This window comes from Erinaceus europaeus, unplaced genomic scaffold (assembly GCF_950295315.1).
Source record: "Erinaceus europaeus unplaced genomic scaffold, mEriEur2.1 scaffold_1056, whole genome shotgun sequence".
NCBI lineage: Eukaryota > Metazoa > Chordata > Mammalia > Eulipotyphla > Erinaceidae > Erinaceus > Erinaceus europaeus.
The window spans coordinates 1-18,585 of NW_026648058.1; the positions used below are offsets into that span (position 1 = coordinate 1).

The following is an 18,585-nucleotide window of genomic DNA, read 5'->3' on the forward strand; positions in this document are numbered from 1 at the left end:
CCTTCACTCCACACTTCCTGAGTTCCCTCTCTACCCTGGTACCTTTCTGGACTTTCTGGAGACACAAGTGAATGAGGTCTTGCCCTCACATGATTCCCATCTCCAAAGAACCAAATCCTTGCAGCTGTCAGCACCGGTGCCTTGAGAGTGAATCAGGGCAGAATGAGATGATGGGCTGAAGAGGATTAGCCCAGGCCAAAGTGAACTTCTGGTAAGAGGCGGCTCTTTCTGTAATTGACAGTGATCAATTGATTGTAAATATCACTGCACTCAGACCAGCCTATGGCAGCTTTTTATGCTGATTAACTCTCTGGTCTCAGGCAAGTAAAGCTTCCTCAAGCCTCTGTTTGCTTATCTGTAAAATGAGACAATAACACTACCTCACAAGGTGGTTGTAAGGATTAAATGGAATAACAGTGCTTAGGAAAAGACCTGATCTCTGCTAAGTACTAAGTAAAAGCTTACTGTTTTGTTTTTATTTTAAGGCCAGTGGGGCAAAGTGTACACTAAATCATTCTTTTCTATAGAGGTTTCCAATTGCCAAGGGTGAAAAAGCCTTTCATTCTTTTCCAGATTCCCGGATACATGAATTTGCCACAAAGCGACCAATTCACCTTATTTATAAATTAGACTCTAATGATCTTTCTGTTTCACTTTGGCCTTTGCAGGATGCCATTTGTGAGCAAAATATATTTGGATAAGACTTTTCTCCAGAGGGTCATATTACATCAAGGAAATGAATTCCCTCGCTTAGGCTCATAAAATGCAAAAATGCAATCAGCCTTTGGACAGAGGAAGGCAGTCTGTGCATACTTAAACTCGCTTCTGCTGGGGGCTGGCTTACACACACCTCCACCTGCCTACCTCAAGGCGCCAGGGACCCTGGCAGCTTGCCCGGCCTGATTCATATAGCTTCTCACTGGGCACTGCCAGGATGCCAGGCAGCAGGGCTCTGAAATGGCTCTGTTATCTCCCCAGCCGCCTTTCCAAAGGTCATAAACCATCTCCTGCCTTCGTCAAAAAGCCATTGCTAAGCTGAGCCTACGAGGGGTTTAGGGACCAGAACATTCTGTCTGCTGCAGCCACTGTTCTGGAGGGAGAGAGTGGGGGATGAATCTTGAATAAGCTAGTGTTCCAAGCAATTCCTACCTTCCCACACCCACAACTCAATATGTACAGGCAGAGCGAGTTGAAAGGCTTCACAGAGCAGGGGTAGAACACATGCCTTGTGGCCCACCCCCTACCCCCCACTCCCACTAAAAAGCAAGACAGAACTGGGAGGTGGGTCTCCAAGTAGAACATATGTTACCATGCTCAGGAACCATGGTTCAATCCAGAGGTCCCCATCTTAAGGGGAAGGAAATGTAACAAGCAGTAAAGCCTTGTTGCAGGTCTCGCTCTTTCTCTCTCCCTATCACCCCCTTCACTCTCAATTTCTCTCTGTCTTATTAAATAAAAAGAGAGCTGTGGATACATTGTGTAGCTATTGAGCCCTAGCAGTAATCCTGTTGCCAAAAAGATAAGATTTAGTCAACAATTGGTTCTGCTTTGTATCTTTTTTTTTTTATAAAAAGGAAACACTACCCAAACCAAGAGACCCCTCACAGAATGGGAGATCTTTACATGCTATACATCAGACAAGATGTATAGCAAGCTAATAACCAAAATATATAAAGGGCTTGCCAAACTCAACAACAAGAAAACAAATAACCCCATTCAAAAATGGGGAGAGGACATGGACAAAATATTCACCACAGAAGAGATCCAAAAGGCCAAAAAACACATGAAAGAAATGCTCCAAGTCTTTGATTGTCAGAGAAATGCAAATAAAGACAACAATGAGATACCACTTCACTCCTGTGAGAATGTCATACATCAGAAAAGGTAACAGCAGCAAATGCTGGAGAGGGTGTGGGGTCAAAGGAACCCTCCTGCACTGCTGGTGGGAATGTCAATTGGTCCAACCTCTGTGGAGAGCAGTCTGGAGAACTCTCAAAAGGCTAGAAATGGAGCTACCCTATGATCCTGCAATTCCCCTCTGGAGGATATATCCTAAAGAACCCAAAAAACCCATCCAAAAGGATCTGTGTACACATATGTTCTTAGCAGCACAATTTGTAATAGCCAAAACCTAGAAGCAACCCAGGTGTCCAACAACAGATGAGTAGGCCTACTAGCTATCTACAAAATGGAGACCCCCCCCGAAACTCTTCATCTGCACTATTCCAGTTTTTAGGTTCATGATTAGTCAACAATTGGTTTGGCTTTATATGTTAACTCTCTTTTCAGCCACCAGATTCCTATTACTACTTCTAAGTGTCCTTCCTTTTTTTCCCTCTTCTCGCTCAGATAACAGAAATAGTGCCTGACTTCCTCTGGTGCTTTCCAGATTGTCGTCCCATTCAGTGATGGTATAAAACAAGATTCCCGGTGACAGACGCTTTGCTTACCTGCGGAACTGGGTTTCAGAACCCTACTGTCATCTTCCCCTACAATTTACCCCTCTGGGAGTATGGGCCAAATTTCTTTTTGGGGTGTAGAAGGTAGGAGTTCCGGCTTCTGCAATTGCTTCTCTGCTGAACATGGGCACTGGTACTTTAATCCATACCCCCAGCCTGTTTCTGTCCTTCCTTGGTGGGGCAGGACTCTGGAGAAGTGAGACTTTGGGACACATGAGTGAGGTCATCTGCCCAGAGAAGTCAGGATGGTGTCATAGTAGCATCTGCAACTTGGTGGATTTAATGCAGGAGCCTGTGTAACCTCCAAGTCCCTGTCAGTCTGAGCTGACAGCTCATGGTCACAGCTGGGAACACTCTAGGCTGCACTCACTTCAGGACAAATCTTCATCGAGTGGCTGAGTAGGCTGACCCAGCCTCCCTTTGGAGAGTGGGGCAATCCTTACCATTGCTGATTTACAGTCAAGGTAAGGTCCTCAAGAGGCCCATAAAAGGGCTTCTTAATGAGATTCCTGATGGAAGTGACTGGTGATGATAAGAGAGAAGGATCTGTTAGAGGTCTAGGCCCATAGTACCTGTGGGGGAATCCAAAGATTCCCTGACTCTGGACAATCTGCATCAAAATGTCAGTAGCAGCATACCTTGGCAGGGTGATCACCATAGCACTGGTTTAGTTGAGACCCACAGAGGCAGTTCTGCTCAGCTCTGGCTTATGGCGGTGCTAGGATTGAATCCGGGACATTTGCTGCCTCAGCTGCTAACTTTTGCATACTACCCCATCCTTCCCCAGGCATCGATCACACTCATAGGTCACTATATCCACAAAATCTTCCAGGTTTACTCTGTGCTTCTAGAATACTTTTTCATGGTACTTACTTCAAATTAATTATTACTTTATTGAGAATATTTGGTTGATTTACATAATTGAGGTTTTCCTAAGGTACAGACCACATTTCTTGTCTTTCTGCTTCCATACACAGAAGCTTTTCTATAAGGAAGTTGTACAGGAAGGAGAGAGAAGTTGGAAAAGGACTAGATGAGTAGAAATTTCCCCCCTTTGGCTGCTCTTGGTTTGGAGAGCAGGGCAGGGTGAGGAAACCTTCAAAATGAAGAGATTGGAACATTTGCAGGTATGGCTGGGCATTCCACTGGCAAGGAGGTAAGCTCTGCTTCCTGGAACTCTATGGGGAATTCCACCAAGTCCCATGGGTCAGACAGAACATCATAAAGTGTGAACTCCAGGTGAACAGAATATGTGGAAACAAATATATATATATATATATATATATATATATATATATATATATATATATATATATATGGCAATGCCTACCTTAATAAAGAAAGAGAAAGGCTGGGGTTAAGGATCTATTGGCCAATGTCCATGTCTAGCAGAGAAGCAACCACAGAAGTCATAATACTTTCATCTGCACTTTCCAAAATTTTTGATCCATACTCCCAGAGGGGGGAAATGTCAAGGGAAAATGACTAGAGAACCCTGAACCCCAATTCCACTGGGATCTGAAAAAGTTGTCATCAGGAATCTCTGGGGTTTTTTTTATTAGCTCTTTTTTATTATTATTTCTTTATTAGGGAATTAACATTTTACATTCAACTCTTTTTCAGCCACCAGGTTCGAGATGCTACCGTGATGCCAATCTGACTTCCCTGGGCAGATCACCCCACAAATGTGTCCTAGGACCCACCTTCCCATAGCCCTGCCCCACTAGGGAAAGAGAGAGACAGGCTGGGAGTATGGATCAACCTGTTAATGCCCATGTTCAGTGGAAAAGTAATTACAGAAGCTAGACCTTCCACCTTCTGCACCTCATAATGATCCTGGGTCTATACTCTCAGAGGGATAAAGAATAAGAAAGCTATCAAGGGAGGGGATGGGATATGGAGTTCTGGTGATGGGAACTGTGTGGAAATGTACCCCTCTTATCCTATGGTCTTGTCAATACTTCCATTTTATAAATAAAAATTTAAAAAGATGACATGAGGTGAGATGAGGTGAGGTGAGGTGAGGTGAGGTGAGGTGAGGTGAGGTGAGGTGAGGTGGGGTGGGGTGGGGTGAGGTGAGGTGAGAAGAGGTGAGGTGTGACAGAGCAAATCTGGCAGGTTCAGATCATGGGGTTTGGAACTGGCTGACACTGAGCAGAGAACCAGCTTAGATCCATCTCCTCTAGTTCCAGCTCTATTTACCTCCTTGTGGCTCTATTTCCTCACTTTCCCTACAAATTGATTGACGATGCTTCCACCACTAGGCAGGCTGGGTAGATAAAAGGAACTGAAGTCGGGGGCGGGGCGGGACAGGTTAAGCGCACATAGTGCAAAGTACAAGGACCAGCGTAAGGATCCTGTTTCGAGCCCTTAGCTCCCCACCTGCATTGGGAGAGGGTCGCTTCACAAGCGGTGAAGCAGGTCTTCAGGTGTCGGGCTGGCTTCACAAGAGGAGACAGATGACCAGGGACTCATGGTTGAGCTGTACGCAATATCTCTTTATTCATGCAGGACGCAGCGCAATCTATACCAAGCTAGACTAAACCTAACACTACAACTTCAACTTACCACTACCAAAAGGAACAATGTTGTTCTTATATACTTTCCAAGTAGGGTGTAAACAGGATGTGACGTAGAGAGGATGGAGAGAAAAGTGACCGGTGAAAATCAGGGTGTGACAAGGAGAGGGGGCGGAGCAGGCGAGAATTCTACCACTGAACCACTAATGCCTTGGAGGAAGTGTGGTGCTTTATGTAAATGTAAAAGTGATTTATGTAAATAGACCGCTTTGAATGGGATCAAACCAATCCCTATACAGGCATACCAGTGCTTGGTTAAGCAGAAGCCAGGGGGAGCTTGGCCTACTACCCAACATCCAGGTGTCTATCTTTCTCTTCTCCTCTCTGTCTTCCCCTCCTCTCTTGATTTCTCTCTGTCCTATCCAACAATAACAACAACAATAATAATAACGGCAATAATAATAACAACAACAATGGGGAAAAAATCCACTCCAAGAAGCAATGGATTCGTAGTGCAGGCACTGAGCCCGAGTGATAACCCTGGAGGCAAAAAAAAAAAAAAGGAACTGAGTCATTGGAAAGATAAAAGGTAGGCTCATCTGCACACCGACCCCAGCAAACATCCTGGTCCCCTAACAAGGGTGCAACAACTGTTCATTGTGGCTTCTTTTCTAAGGTCATGTCATCAAGGAGCCATGTCATGAACATCTGGGACGTGTTCAAGACAAACCTCCCAGTCGCAACTCAGAAAGCTGTGTCTTCCCATCTTCTCTCGGGCACTCTGCCAGCCAAGCCCAGCCTAGACAGCTGACCTTCAACTGCTAGATGTATAGTGATTTGCTACAGAGGCAATAGAAAGTACTATAACTTTAAGAATTAAGAGGAGGGGGAGTTGGGTGGTAGTGCAGCAGGTTAAGCACAGGTGGCACCAAGTGCAAGAACCAGCGTAAGGATCCCAGTTCAAGCCCCAGGCTCCCCACCTGCAGGGGAGTCACTTCACAGGTGGTGAAGCAGGTCTGCAGGTATCTCTTTCTCTCCCTCTCTCTGTACTCCCCCCCTCTCTCCATTTCTGTCCTATCCAACAACGATGACATTAACTACAACAATAAAACAACAAGGGCAACAAAAGGGAATAAATAAATAAATATTATTTTTTTTAAAAAGAAAGAATTAAGAGGAGGGCTGGGCACATAACATGCAGGTTATACAAAAAGACTTTCTTGCCTGAGGCTCTGAGGTCCCAGATTCAATCCCCAGCACCATCATAAGACAGCTGAGCAGTACTCCACTAAAATGATTAACTAATTAACTATAAACCAAGAAGAAGGGGGCAGAGATGAAACACTGTAGAACAGAGCATACTCCTATAAATAGGGTCCTTGCTATGGATTCAGGCACCATAAATAAATAAATAAATAAATAAATAGTAGGAAGGGAGGAAGGAAGGCTGGAGAGGAATAATGTGAGCACAAGTATGAAGACAGAAAGAAAGTGAGGTTTGGGATCCAGCAGAAAGCTCCTTTCAAATGAAGCTAAATATGGGAGTAGGAGAAAGAAGAAAAAATGAAAAGAGGGGGCCAGGCACTGGTGCACTCAGTTAAGTGCACACATTACCATGCACAAGGACCCAGGTTCAAGCCCCCAGTCCCTACCTGCAGGGGGGGGTGTCACTTCTCAAGCGGTAAAGTAGCTCTGCAGGTGTCTATCTTTCTTTCCCCCCTCTCTATCTTCTTCTCTCTCAATTCCTCTCTGTCCTATCCAATTTAAAAAAAAAAAATTGGAAAAAATGGCCTCCAGGAGCAGTGGATTCATAGTGCTGACACTGAGCCCCAGAGATAACTTTGGAGGCAAAAAAAAAAAAAAAAAAAATATGGGTCCTGAGTTCTCAAGCTTGGGCTCTACCATGACTTACTTTTCATAATTGGAATATCTATCTGCAGCATAGAGAGAATCTAGTCAAAGCTAATGATTTATAACTCCCTATCTTTTGGATGGGCAATCAGAGCTAACATGTATGTGTAGTGGTTAGGAATCTGCTGACCATCATTTGGGGCTGGCAAAATAGTTTGGATAGTGAGCTGTTTTGCCATGTGCATGACCCAGGTTTAAGCCCAGCACCCAGCACACTGAAGGAAGCTTAGGAACTGTGGTCTCTTTTACTCTGTCTCTACCTTCTCTCTTAAAACAAACAAAACAACAAATAATATGCTGACCATCATTTTGGCCCATATGATCTCAACAAGTTATTTCTCTATTCCAAATTCCAATTCTTGGCCATAAACTAGGAACAGTCATCTTATCTACCTCAAAGGGCTGGGTTGAAGAAAAGTTTGTACTACATACAAATTTGTACTACATACAAAAAATTTTGTACTACATACAAATCTCACAGACTCTCAATGAATACTAACATATTAGATTGCTAAGGCTAATGCAACAAGGAACCACAAAGCAGGATGGAGGCTTTCCACAACCAAAATCTATCTCAGTTTGAAAGTTTTGACGTCTAAGATAAAGTTGTAGAAAAGATTGATTCCTTCTCAGAACTGTAAGGGAGAATTTGTGGCTACCTCTCACCTCTAATTCTAGTGCACACCTGGGTGATACTTACTTGCAGTAATAACAGCTTTGCCTGACAATGATCTCCTTTTTTTTTTTTTTGCCTCCAGGGTTATTGCTGGGGCTCACACTACAAATCCACTACTCCTGGAGGCCACCTTTTCCCTTTTATTGCCCTTGTTGTCTTATCATTGTTATTATTGTTGTTGCTGCTGCCATTGTTGTTGAATAGAACAGAGAGAAATCAAGAAGTTAAGGAAAGGGAGGGAGACAGAGAGACACCTGCAGTACTGCTTTTGAAGCTACTCACTGCAGCTGTGGGCCAGGGCTTGAATCTGGATCCTAGAACATAAAGTATGTGCTCAACCCAGTGGGCCACAGTAGCCCACTTTTTTTTTTTTTTTGAAAGACAAAGAATCAGAAAGAGAGTGAAAAAGATCACAGCACCAAAGCTTCCTGCAGTGTGGTAGGGTCTGGGTTCAAACCAGGGTCATGCATATGGCAAAGCAGCACATTATCCAACTGAGCTATTTCATTGGCCCTCCTATATTTTTAATAAAACATCCTTAACTTTGGGGATTATCAGGGTCCTAGGACCCTTGGTATCTGATTCTTGGGCCCACCCAGTTCTGAGAGAACCAATCAGTTGACTTGCATGCCTGCATGAAGGGAAAACAAAGCGAAAGAAACAAAATATTTCCCTTATTTTTCACTGAAGTATTTTTTTTTCTTTCTTTTCTTTTTCCCCCAGAGCATTGCTCGACTCTAGATTATAGTAATGAGGGGGGACTGAACCTTGAACTTCAGAGGCTCAGACATGAGAATCTCTTGTAAAACCATTATGTTATCTCCTCCATGGAGACTTTTTTTTTTTTTCTGAGCATTCCTCAGCTCTAGTATATGGTATATGGAACTGAACATGGGGCCTTGGAGCCTCAGACATGAAAGTCTTTTGCAGAACCATTATGCTGTTTCTCCCACCCAAGTCTCATGATTTTCATTTCCAAGAATTGAATCTTTGAGGAAAGAGTATGCGAAGTAGTACATTCAGTGGAGATTATGTTTAAATTATTCAAGAGAACTGTTTTTGTACACTTTAGATGTTTCCATTTACCCATAAAAATTAATGCTAATTTGGTATAATTTCCATCAATTAAAAACAGTCCCAGAGCATTCCAGAAGTCCTTAGTTAGCCTAATGCTATTCTAGGAACTAGAACACAAAATTGCTTTTCTTAAAAAATAATAATAATAATAAGCAAAACCATGACTTGCTGTGCCATGCCCTCTTCCAGCCTCCCATTCAAGTACAAACCAGATCCTTAGATGAGGCGGGGATACACTCAGGATGGTCCACCCCATCCCTGCACTTTCTGGAGAGGGTGAGGGGAGGAGTGCTGGGCAGCCTCACAGGAATCCTTAAAGGATATGACTTTCTGAAGGTGGTTATTGAGTCTTCAAATGCACTGATTTGCTCTGACCTACAAGCCCTGGCTTCTTGGATGCAGAACCTGCTAGATCTGATGTGCTGCCAGCCGGTGTGCATCTATGGGCTGCTCGCGTGTGCTCATCCAAGGTATGATCTGTTCTCTTATAAGCCTGGCTTTTTCATGAGGACCTTGCTTGACCGGCAATTCCGGCTTTGCAGGGTAATGTTTTGAAACAAGTTGTGCAGACTTAATCATGCAAAAATGTTATTGTATTATTGTTAAGAGGTGGAGACTGAGAACAGGCTGGCCCCTCCATTGAAGTTTTGGTGTTTTTTTTTTTTTTTTTTTTTTTTACTGCTGACTCTTCACCCAGCTACCTGTCATTAGGCAGCCCTTCTTTCTCCTAGAAGAGCACAGACTAAGAAGAGGGAGAAAGAAGAAACAAAATGGGGGTGACTGGATCAGGTAAAGTCACCATCTTCACCCAAACAATTTTGCTCTTGTCTTTTATTCACACAAATTCTGAAAATGAAGTCCAAGTCATTCTAATTTTGCAAATTTCCAGACTTAACTGGATAAGAGCAAGACAAGGAAGAAGCACTGACCCAGGGCCAGGTGATAGTGCATTTGGTTAAGCACACATGTTACAGTGCTCAAGGGCCCAGGTTCAAGTCCTTGGTCCCCACCTGCAGGGGGAAAGCTTCATGAGTGGTGAAACAGGGCTATAGCTGTCTCTATCTCCCCTTCACCTCTCAATTTCTGTCTCCGTCCAGTAATGAATAAATAAAAATATTTTTTATAAAGGAAGAAATACTGACCCTCAAAAGGTGGGTACATGGGGACTAGGCAGTAGGGCATTCACACAATATTATGAGCAAGGATTTGAGTTCAAGGCCCACATCCCACCTAGAGGGGGAAGCTTCAAGAACACTGAGTAGGGCTGAAAGTGTCTCTTTTCTCCCCTTCCCTACCTCCTCCTCACCCTTTCTCAATTTTTCTATCCTATCAAGCAAAAAAAAAAAATTTTTTTAAAAAAAAGGAAAAAAATGGCTGCCAGGAGTGGTGGATTGGTAATGCAATCACCAAACCCAGGCAATAACCCTGGGGTGGGGGGTGAGGGGTGGGGGGAAGGAGGGAGGAGAAAGGGAGGGGGGAGGGAAAGAAAGGAGGAGAAGAAAGGGAGGGGGAAGGAAAAGAAATGAAAAAGAGAGAGAGAGGTAGGTACAACAAAGAACTAATGAGTTTACATTCTGTTCCAAGTCTGCACAAGGGGAAACTTCACATTTAAATAATGGAAGAGTTTACATCAGACTAGCAAGAAAGCTCACTTAAAATAGTGTACTACTTGTCATGTGTGTGATCAAGATTGGAGCCTGGTCCCACAGTACTGGAGGAGATTTTGGTGTTGTGGTTTCTTTCTGTCTGCCTCTATCTGGGGAAAAAAAAAATCATCCTCGTGCAGCCAAATCACAAAGATGTCCAAACACACACACACACACACACACACACACACACACACCCATTTAACTTAACTCTTCTAATTTTATAAATTGAAGCCATCATTAGCTACTACAACTCAAATACTAAGGTTTAATTTTTATTATAAACCATAGTATGGAGCATATGCAATGGATTGCTTCAACCTTAAAATTCAATCCCCCCTTACCCAGATAAAGAGAAATGCAAGGAAGCAGAGAGAGAATGAAAAAGATCACAGGCTTTAGCCTCAGTCTTGAGTGCTCGCTGGCAGCCAGACGTACGTGCTCTGGGTTTTTCAGCGCCAGCAGCCGCCATCAACATCATCTGGTTTCTTTGGGGCTTCTCTGCCCCATTCCACCCGTTGTAGGCCACCGTCACGGTGAAGCTCGCCAAGGCTGGTAAGAATCAAGATGCGCCTAAGAAAATGGCTCCTCCCCCAAAGTAGGTAGAAGAAGATAGTGAAGATGAGGACATGTCAGAAAATGAAGAAGATGGCAGCAGTGGAGAAGAATAGGTTGTTATCCCTCAGAAAAAAGGCAAAAAGGTAACCACAGCAAAGAAAAGAGTGGCTTCTCCAGCAAAAAAAGGTGCAGTTGCCACACCAGTCAAGAAAGCACTTACCCCAGCCAAAGCCTTAGTGACCCCTGGCAAGAAGGGCCCCCCTGCCAAAGATGTGGTGACCCCTGCTAAGGGAGCAAAGAACAGTAAGAAGGCCAAGAAAGAAGAGAGTAATGAGGAGGATGAAGACAGTGAAAATGAGGATGAAGAACCTGAACCAGTTGTGAAGAAAACAGTTGTTTTGCTGCCCCAGCTTCAGAGGATGAGGAAGACGAAGATGATGAGGATAAGGATGACTCTAAAGAAGAGGCCATGGAGACCACACCACCAAAAGGGAAGAAGGCTGCTGTCAAAGCTGCTCCTGTGAAGACCAAGGATGTGGCGGAGGAGGAAGAGGATGATGAGGATGAGGAAGACGATGGTGAAGATGATGAAGAGGAGGAAGAAGAGCCTGTGAAAGAAGTACCTGGAAAACAGAAGAAGAAGAAGAAGAATGTGGCCAAACAAAAAGCAGCTCCTGAAGCAAAGAAACAAAAAGTAGAAGGCATAGAACCAACTACATCTTTCAATCTCTTTGTCGGAAATTTGAATTTCAACAAAACAGCTCCTGAATTAAAAACTGGCATCAGCGATGTTTTTGCTAAAAATGATATTGCTGTTGTGGATGTCGGAAGGAAATTTGGCTATGTGGACTTGGAATCTGCTGAAGACCAGGAAAAAGCCTTGGAACTCACTGGTTTGAAAATCTTTGGCAATGAAATTAAACTAGAAAAACCAGTGGAGAGGGATAGCAGAAAAGGTATGTTAAAGGAATGAGACACAAGAACACTTTTGGCTAAAAATCTGCCTTATAAACTCATTCAGGAAGAATTGAAAGACATCTTCGAAGATGCTGTGGACATCACACTAGTCAGCAAAGATGGAAAGAGTAAAGAGATGGCTTATGTTGATTTAAGATGGAAGCTGAAGTAGAGAAAACCTTTGAAGAAAAACAAGGAACAGAGATAGATGGCCAATCCATTTCCCTGTATTACACTGGAGAGAAGGGGCAAAACCCAGAATACAGAGGCGGAAAGAACAGCACCTGGAGTGGTGAGTCCAAAACTTTGGTTTTGAGTAACCTTTCCTACAGCACAACAGAAGAAACTCTCCAGGAAGTATCTGAGAAGGCAACTAATATCAAAGTACCCCAGAACCAAAATGGGAAATCCAAAAGGTATGCATTTATAGAATTTGCTTCAAATGAAAATGCTTTAAAGAAGCTTTAAATTCCCTTTAAATTTAAAGGGAAATCAAGGGCAAAGCCATCAGGTTGGAATTGCAGGGACCCAGGGCAAGAAACCAGCCAACCAAAACTCTGTCAAGGGTCTGTCAGAGGAAAACTACAGAGGAGACATTAAAGGAATCATCTGATGGTTCTGTACGGTGAGGATAGTCACCAGTCAGGAGACAGGGTCCTCCAAAGGGTTGGGCTTTGTAGATTTCAACAGTTAGGAAGATGTCAAAGCTGCCAAGGAGGCCATGGAAGATAGGGAAATTGATGGAAAGAAAGTCACTTTGGACTGGGCCAAGCTAAAGGGTGAAGGCAGCTTTGGGGGTCGTGGCAGAGGTGGTTTCGGTGGCAGCAGTCAAAGAGGCTTTGGAGGGCGAGAGGGCTTCCAGGGAGGCAGAGGCAGTGGTGGAGACCACAAGCCACAAGGGAAGAAGACGAAGTTTGAGTAGTTTCTTCCATCCCTGACTTCCTCTCTTCCATTAGAAAGAAAGGACTCTTGAGTTTTGTTTTATTTTATTTTATTTTAAATATATTTATTTATTTATTGGATAGAGTCAGCCGTAAATTGAGAAGGAAAGGGGTGGTAGAGATGGGAGAGAGACAGAGAGACACCTGCAACACTGATTCACCACTTGCAAAGCTTTCCCCTTGCAGGTGGAGACTGGGGGCTTGAACTCTGGTCCTTGCATATTGTGATATGTGTGCTCGACCAGGTGCACCACCACCCAGGCCCAGGACTCTGGGTTTTTACCTGATCAATGACAGAGCCTTCTGAGGACATTCCAAGACAGTATACAGTCCTGTAGGTCTACTTGGAAACCTGCTAGAGAACATTTCACAGGAGACCACCTGTTGGTTTTGACTGGATAGTCATATAAACTTTTTAAAGATATGCACAATAGAGCTAATCCTCAACTGTAAGTTTTGAATTTATATTGTTTCTTCCCATGTACAAAACCATGCTTTTTCCTACAGATAGGTGGTTTTTCATTGTTGTTTTACGCTGGGGTCATAAAGGAAAGCAGAATGTTATGATTTTGCTTCAACAACTTCAGGACAAATTAGAAGTCCTAAATTCTTGGGGGGGAGGGAGGCCACAGCATAGAAGCTTACTCTAGTGTGGTGATGGCCAGGCTCAAAGCTGGGTCTTGTACATGGCAAAGCAGTGCACTATCCAAGTAAGCTCTTTTGCGAGTTCTCAAAGACTTAATATATTTGCAAAGTTGTGCATCCATCATCAAAACCAATTTTAGAATATTTTCAGCCCTCCAAAAAGAAAGTCAGCACTGCCTAGCCCCACCCCAGCCATCAACTGCCCCAGCACTGGCATTCTTCCTCTCCCCCACAGCCCTAGGCAACCACAAATCTACCTTCTGCTTCTACAGATCTGCCTGTCCTGCAGATTTTGTATAAATGGAAGCCTGCAATGTGCGCTCCTTGGTGACCTCCTTCTTTCACTTTGCTGCAGCATCACTAGTGCTTCATGCTCTTAGTTGCTGACTACTGCAACAATGTGGCACATTTTCTTTCACTAGTCCCCAGTTGATGGACATTTGGGTTGTTTCTATTTGGTGGTGTGGGGGTACTTCTGTGAGTAATGCTGCTATGAATATTCATAGAGCAGAGTATAATTTTTTTCTTTTTAAAAATACTGGAACATGATGGCAGAGGAGGCCCTAGTCAGTTTTGAATTGTTATGTGGAAAACTGAGAAATGTACAAACTATTGTATTTTACTGTCAAGTGTAAACCATTAATCCCAATAAAGAAATTTTTAAAAATATTAGTGATGTATTATTGATTTACAAAATTATAAAATAATTGGGGTATAATTCTATGCCTTTCCCATCACCAGAGTTCTGTTTCTACATTCCCTCCACTGGAAACTGCATTAGTTCCCCCAAGGTCACAGGTATGGGCTGACTATTATTTCTATTACTATTTGTCTATATTTATATATATTTGCCCATTTTTTCTATGGTCCTGCCTTTTCTTCCTACACTTACTACTTCTGAGTGTCCTTTTTTTTTTTTTTCTGTCTTCTCACTCTGGGTCCTGATGGAATTGGAGTTCAGAGCTCTCTGGTCATCATTATCTTTCCCTAACATTTACCCCTCTGGGAATATGAGCTAAAATTCTTTATGGGGTACACAAAGGTAGAGGTCTGACTTTTGTAATTGCTTCTCTGCTGGACATGGTCAATTCATACCCCTAATCTGTTTCTGTCTTTCCAGAGTGAAACTAAGTATAATTTTAAAGTTAAGTAATTCTTGTCTTAGGGCTTGGGTACATCCAGGGAAAGTGAAGGGAAAACAAACTTCTATAAGGGAGTTAGGCAGTAGCAGGTGAAGCACAGGTGTGGCAAAGCACAAGGACCGACTTAAGGATCCCGGTTCCAGCCCCCAGCTCCCCACCTGCAGGGGGAGTCATTCACAAGCAGTGAAGCAAGCGGGTCTGCAGGTGTCTATCTTTCCGCCCCTCCCCCCCGTCTTCCCATCCTCTCTCCATTTCTCTCTGTCCTATCTAACGACATCAATAACAATAAAAAAGAAAGAAAACAAACTTCTGCAAAGCTGACTTTATCTTTGTGATAAGAGCTCATTAATGACTATTAATCATTTTTCCAAGGGAAAAAATCCCTAACAGCTTTATGTGGAAATATTTAGAAAGCTTCACCTGCAGTTAGTCCTTAGTAGTAGACCCAAGCACAGATATACTTATTATGTGCCTACTAGGTCAAACAAGCTGTTTGTGGTGGATTCACAATTTTGAAATGACGCCAAGGAGATTAAGTCAATATTAGAGCACAAGGCGTGCATGCCAAAAGCCCTGGAAGCCCTGGGTTCAACCACTGCCACTTCCATATGCCAGAGCTGGTCTCTATTGCTCATACAAATACATACTGAAATACTAAGCAATGTCTTTCTACTTCTTTGCAACTCTGGTTCTTCCCTTATTCAATCATTTGTTGCCTTTGGGAAAATCAGAGAACAAAGTGACTTGTTTTGGAATCTCAGAAATCAGGCAAGAGACCAGGTAGAGCACACATATTACCATGCACAGGGACCGTTCAATCCTGCAGTCTCCAGCTGCAGGAGGGAAGCTTCCTGAGTGGTGAAGCAAGTGCTGCAAATGTCTCTCTTTCTCATCCCCCTCCCTATTTCCCTTCTCAATTCTTTCTGTCCTATCAAATAAAGGGAAAATATAAAGGAGTCGAGCAATACATTTGGGGATAAATATAAGGAGGTATTGAATAGATCAAAAATCCCTGTCACTCTGCAGCCTAGCTAAATTAAGTTCTCTAGAATTGAAGAAGGGGAAAATAAGCCTTTGAAGGAAATGTGAAAGAATGTGAAAAAGCAAAATAAATGCATGCCTCATTCTCAGGGGGCTCCCAAGGTGCCAAAACTGCAGAGAAGTAAGGTTGTGTGGTATGTCAAGATGGAGAGAACATAGAGGGCCTTCCAGAGCCTTCCCTGGTCTCTGCTTCACCCTCTGTCAAAGCAGCTGATTCTACATAAGATTTTAGCTCCACTACTTTTCTGGACTCAGTGCAGTTATGGACACAAGAAGGAACACCCCCAGATTAATTTATAACAAAGGATGATGTAGCCAAGAAGCATGTAGACCATTGACCAAGGTCCATAGTAGAGATGGATATCTTAGCAGACAATACTTGACTAAGTGACAACCTAACACCAGACTCCCATGTCGTTAGATATTACTCCCAAATTATGTGCTTCATTAGTCATTGTCTTCCTCTCCACACCACATAGATCACTGATTTCATGTTACTTTCTGAGAAACTCAAGTTCAAAACACCATAGTCTAATGTTCTTTATTTTATTTATTTATTCCCTTTTGTTGCCGTTGTAGTTATTATTGCTGTCGTTGTTGGGATAGGACAGGGAGAAATGGAGAGAGGAGGGGAAGATGGGGGGGGGAGAAAGACACCTGCAGACCTGCTTCACCACTTGTGAAGCGACTCCCCTGCAAGTGGGGAGCTGGGGGCTCGAATCAGGATCCTTACGCCAGTCCTTGCTTTGCGCCACCTGCGTTTAACCCGCTGCACCACCACCCAACTCCCTAGTCTAATGTTCTCACAAGAGCCTCCATAATTCAGGAAGATTGTAAGCATTTATGAGGGTATCCATCGGTTATTACCATGATGATCACTGACATTTACTGAATCTTTACTATGTTGCCAGATGCCACAACACTTGAAATTACATAACCATACTGTGAAATAGAAAATTTTTATAGCCACTTCACAGAATTGGCTCAAGGGTTATAGCAGACAGGTCATAAAGAAGCTAATTTTCAATACTATCTCCTGTTGTTCACTCTTCAATGTAATCTACTTCCTAAGTGTGGGAGGGACCAGTTACTTGCTTCTAACAGGATTTGGCAAATGTGATATAAGATGTGGCCTCATGATTATTTTATGTTCTATAAAACACTTTGCTTTTGACAAGGAAAGCTGCCATACTGGAGAAGCTCATGTGACAAGGAATTGTGGGAAGCCTCTAGAGTCTAAGGGCAGTTGATAACTCCCCAGAGTAGGGAGATTTTAGTTATATGTTCAGTCTGAAAGTCTCAAGGAAATGAATTGTCAATAGACTGATAGCATTTGGAAGCAGTTGAACAGAGTGATTTTTTTAATAGGACAGAAAAATTAAGAGGGGAGGGGAGATAGAGGAGAAGGAGAGAGGGAAAGAGAGAGAAGGAGACCAATGGCACTGCTTCACCACTCGTGAAGCTACCCCCTACCCAGTCCCCGCTACAGGTGGGGACCAAGGGCTTGAATCCTGGTCTCTGCACACAGTAACATGTGTTCTCAAGTGGATGCACCACCACATGCCTCCAGAATGGTCTGAAAACAACTCAAATCAAAAACTGGCTCATGGTAATTGCTGCACAACTAGAGAAATGCATTAAAAAAACCACTGAACTACATGCTATGCTTCAAAGCAGGTGGATTTTTAAGTGTATAAATTAGATCTCAATAAGGCTATTCAGACATCAAACAGACCCCCACAATTATAGTCTACCAGTGGTTCTTCCCATTTTACTTAGTATGTTCAACTAGAATTTATCAGGTTACTGTGACCTGCAGAATCCAACCCATCCTGTTGACTCATGCTCCCTCTCTCCATCCTCATGAGTTTGGAACATATCATCAAAGCAATGTGCTATTTCACTAGCCACACCTACCTCCCACAAGTCCCTGAATCTGCTACCTTGTCCCTGCCTTCAGGTCCTACACCTGCCCTAGCTCAGCCCACAACCCTCTACATATTCTGAATGATACTTCTTATTACTCAGGTCTTCCCACATTAGCCCATGCAACTGTTGAATCACACCACTCCAATTCTACCAACCCACTCATTTCCATCATATTATATATTTACAACACTTCTCCTTGAAAATTATCTTACTGGTTGTCTTCTTTGTAGTATCCCTGACTCAAATAAAAGCTCTGTGAGGGCACAGATTCACCTCTGATGAAGAAAGAGTGCCCGAGGTATGTATCATCATAAATACTAATTAGCATGTTAAGTATGGAGTGCATGTTTTCTGCACAGTTTATTCTGCCAAGTCAGTCAAGAAAAAAAAAATTACCTTAGTATAACATTTTGATGATTTAAAAAAAAAGTGTTGGGCCTGGTTGAGCTTGCACATGGAAGGACCTGAGTTTAACTCCCCAGTCCCCACCTGCAGGGAGGAAGCTTTATGGCAGTAAAGTAGTGCTCAAAGTTTTTCTTCCCTCCCTCCCTTCTTCCTTCCTTCTGTCCTGCTTTTTTATTTTTTTTTTATTGCCACCAGGCTTATCACTGGGCTTGGTACTGGCACTACAAATGCACTGCTCCCAGTGGCCATTTTTTCCAATTCCCCCCCCTTTTTTTTTCCTATTATACTTGATGGGACAGAGAGAAATTGAGAGAAAGGGGGAGAAAGGGAGAAAGATAAGACATGCGTAGACCTTCTTCACCATTCATAACACATCCCCCTGAGGTGGGGAGCGGGGGTTTGAACTTGGATCCTTGCACTCAACCAGGTGCACTACCACCCAGCACTCCATGTCTTTCTTCCTCTATCTCTCTATCTCCCTACTCTTCTCGAGATTTTTTTCTCTGTCCTATCAAATAAGAAATTAAACAACTTTGTTAGGGAATGCACCATTTGAAATGGAACTAGTTGAGTATCTCATGTGTTAGGAAAGGTCTCACCAGATTATTGGAGTTGGAGGGTTGACATCTCAGGCTTGGCATTTCTAGATACAGTTCAAAGTGAAATGTGATGTGATGGC

General features: G+C 43.2%; 1 pseudogene; it reads left to right on the forward strand.

The window, feature by feature from the left end:
• Positions 1-3,588: 3,588 nt before the first annotated feature.
• On the forward strand, positions 3,589-13,317 carry LOC103118439 (nucleolin-like; annotated as a pseudogene).
• The last annotated feature ends 5,268 nt before the right edge of the window (positions 13,318-18,585 follow it).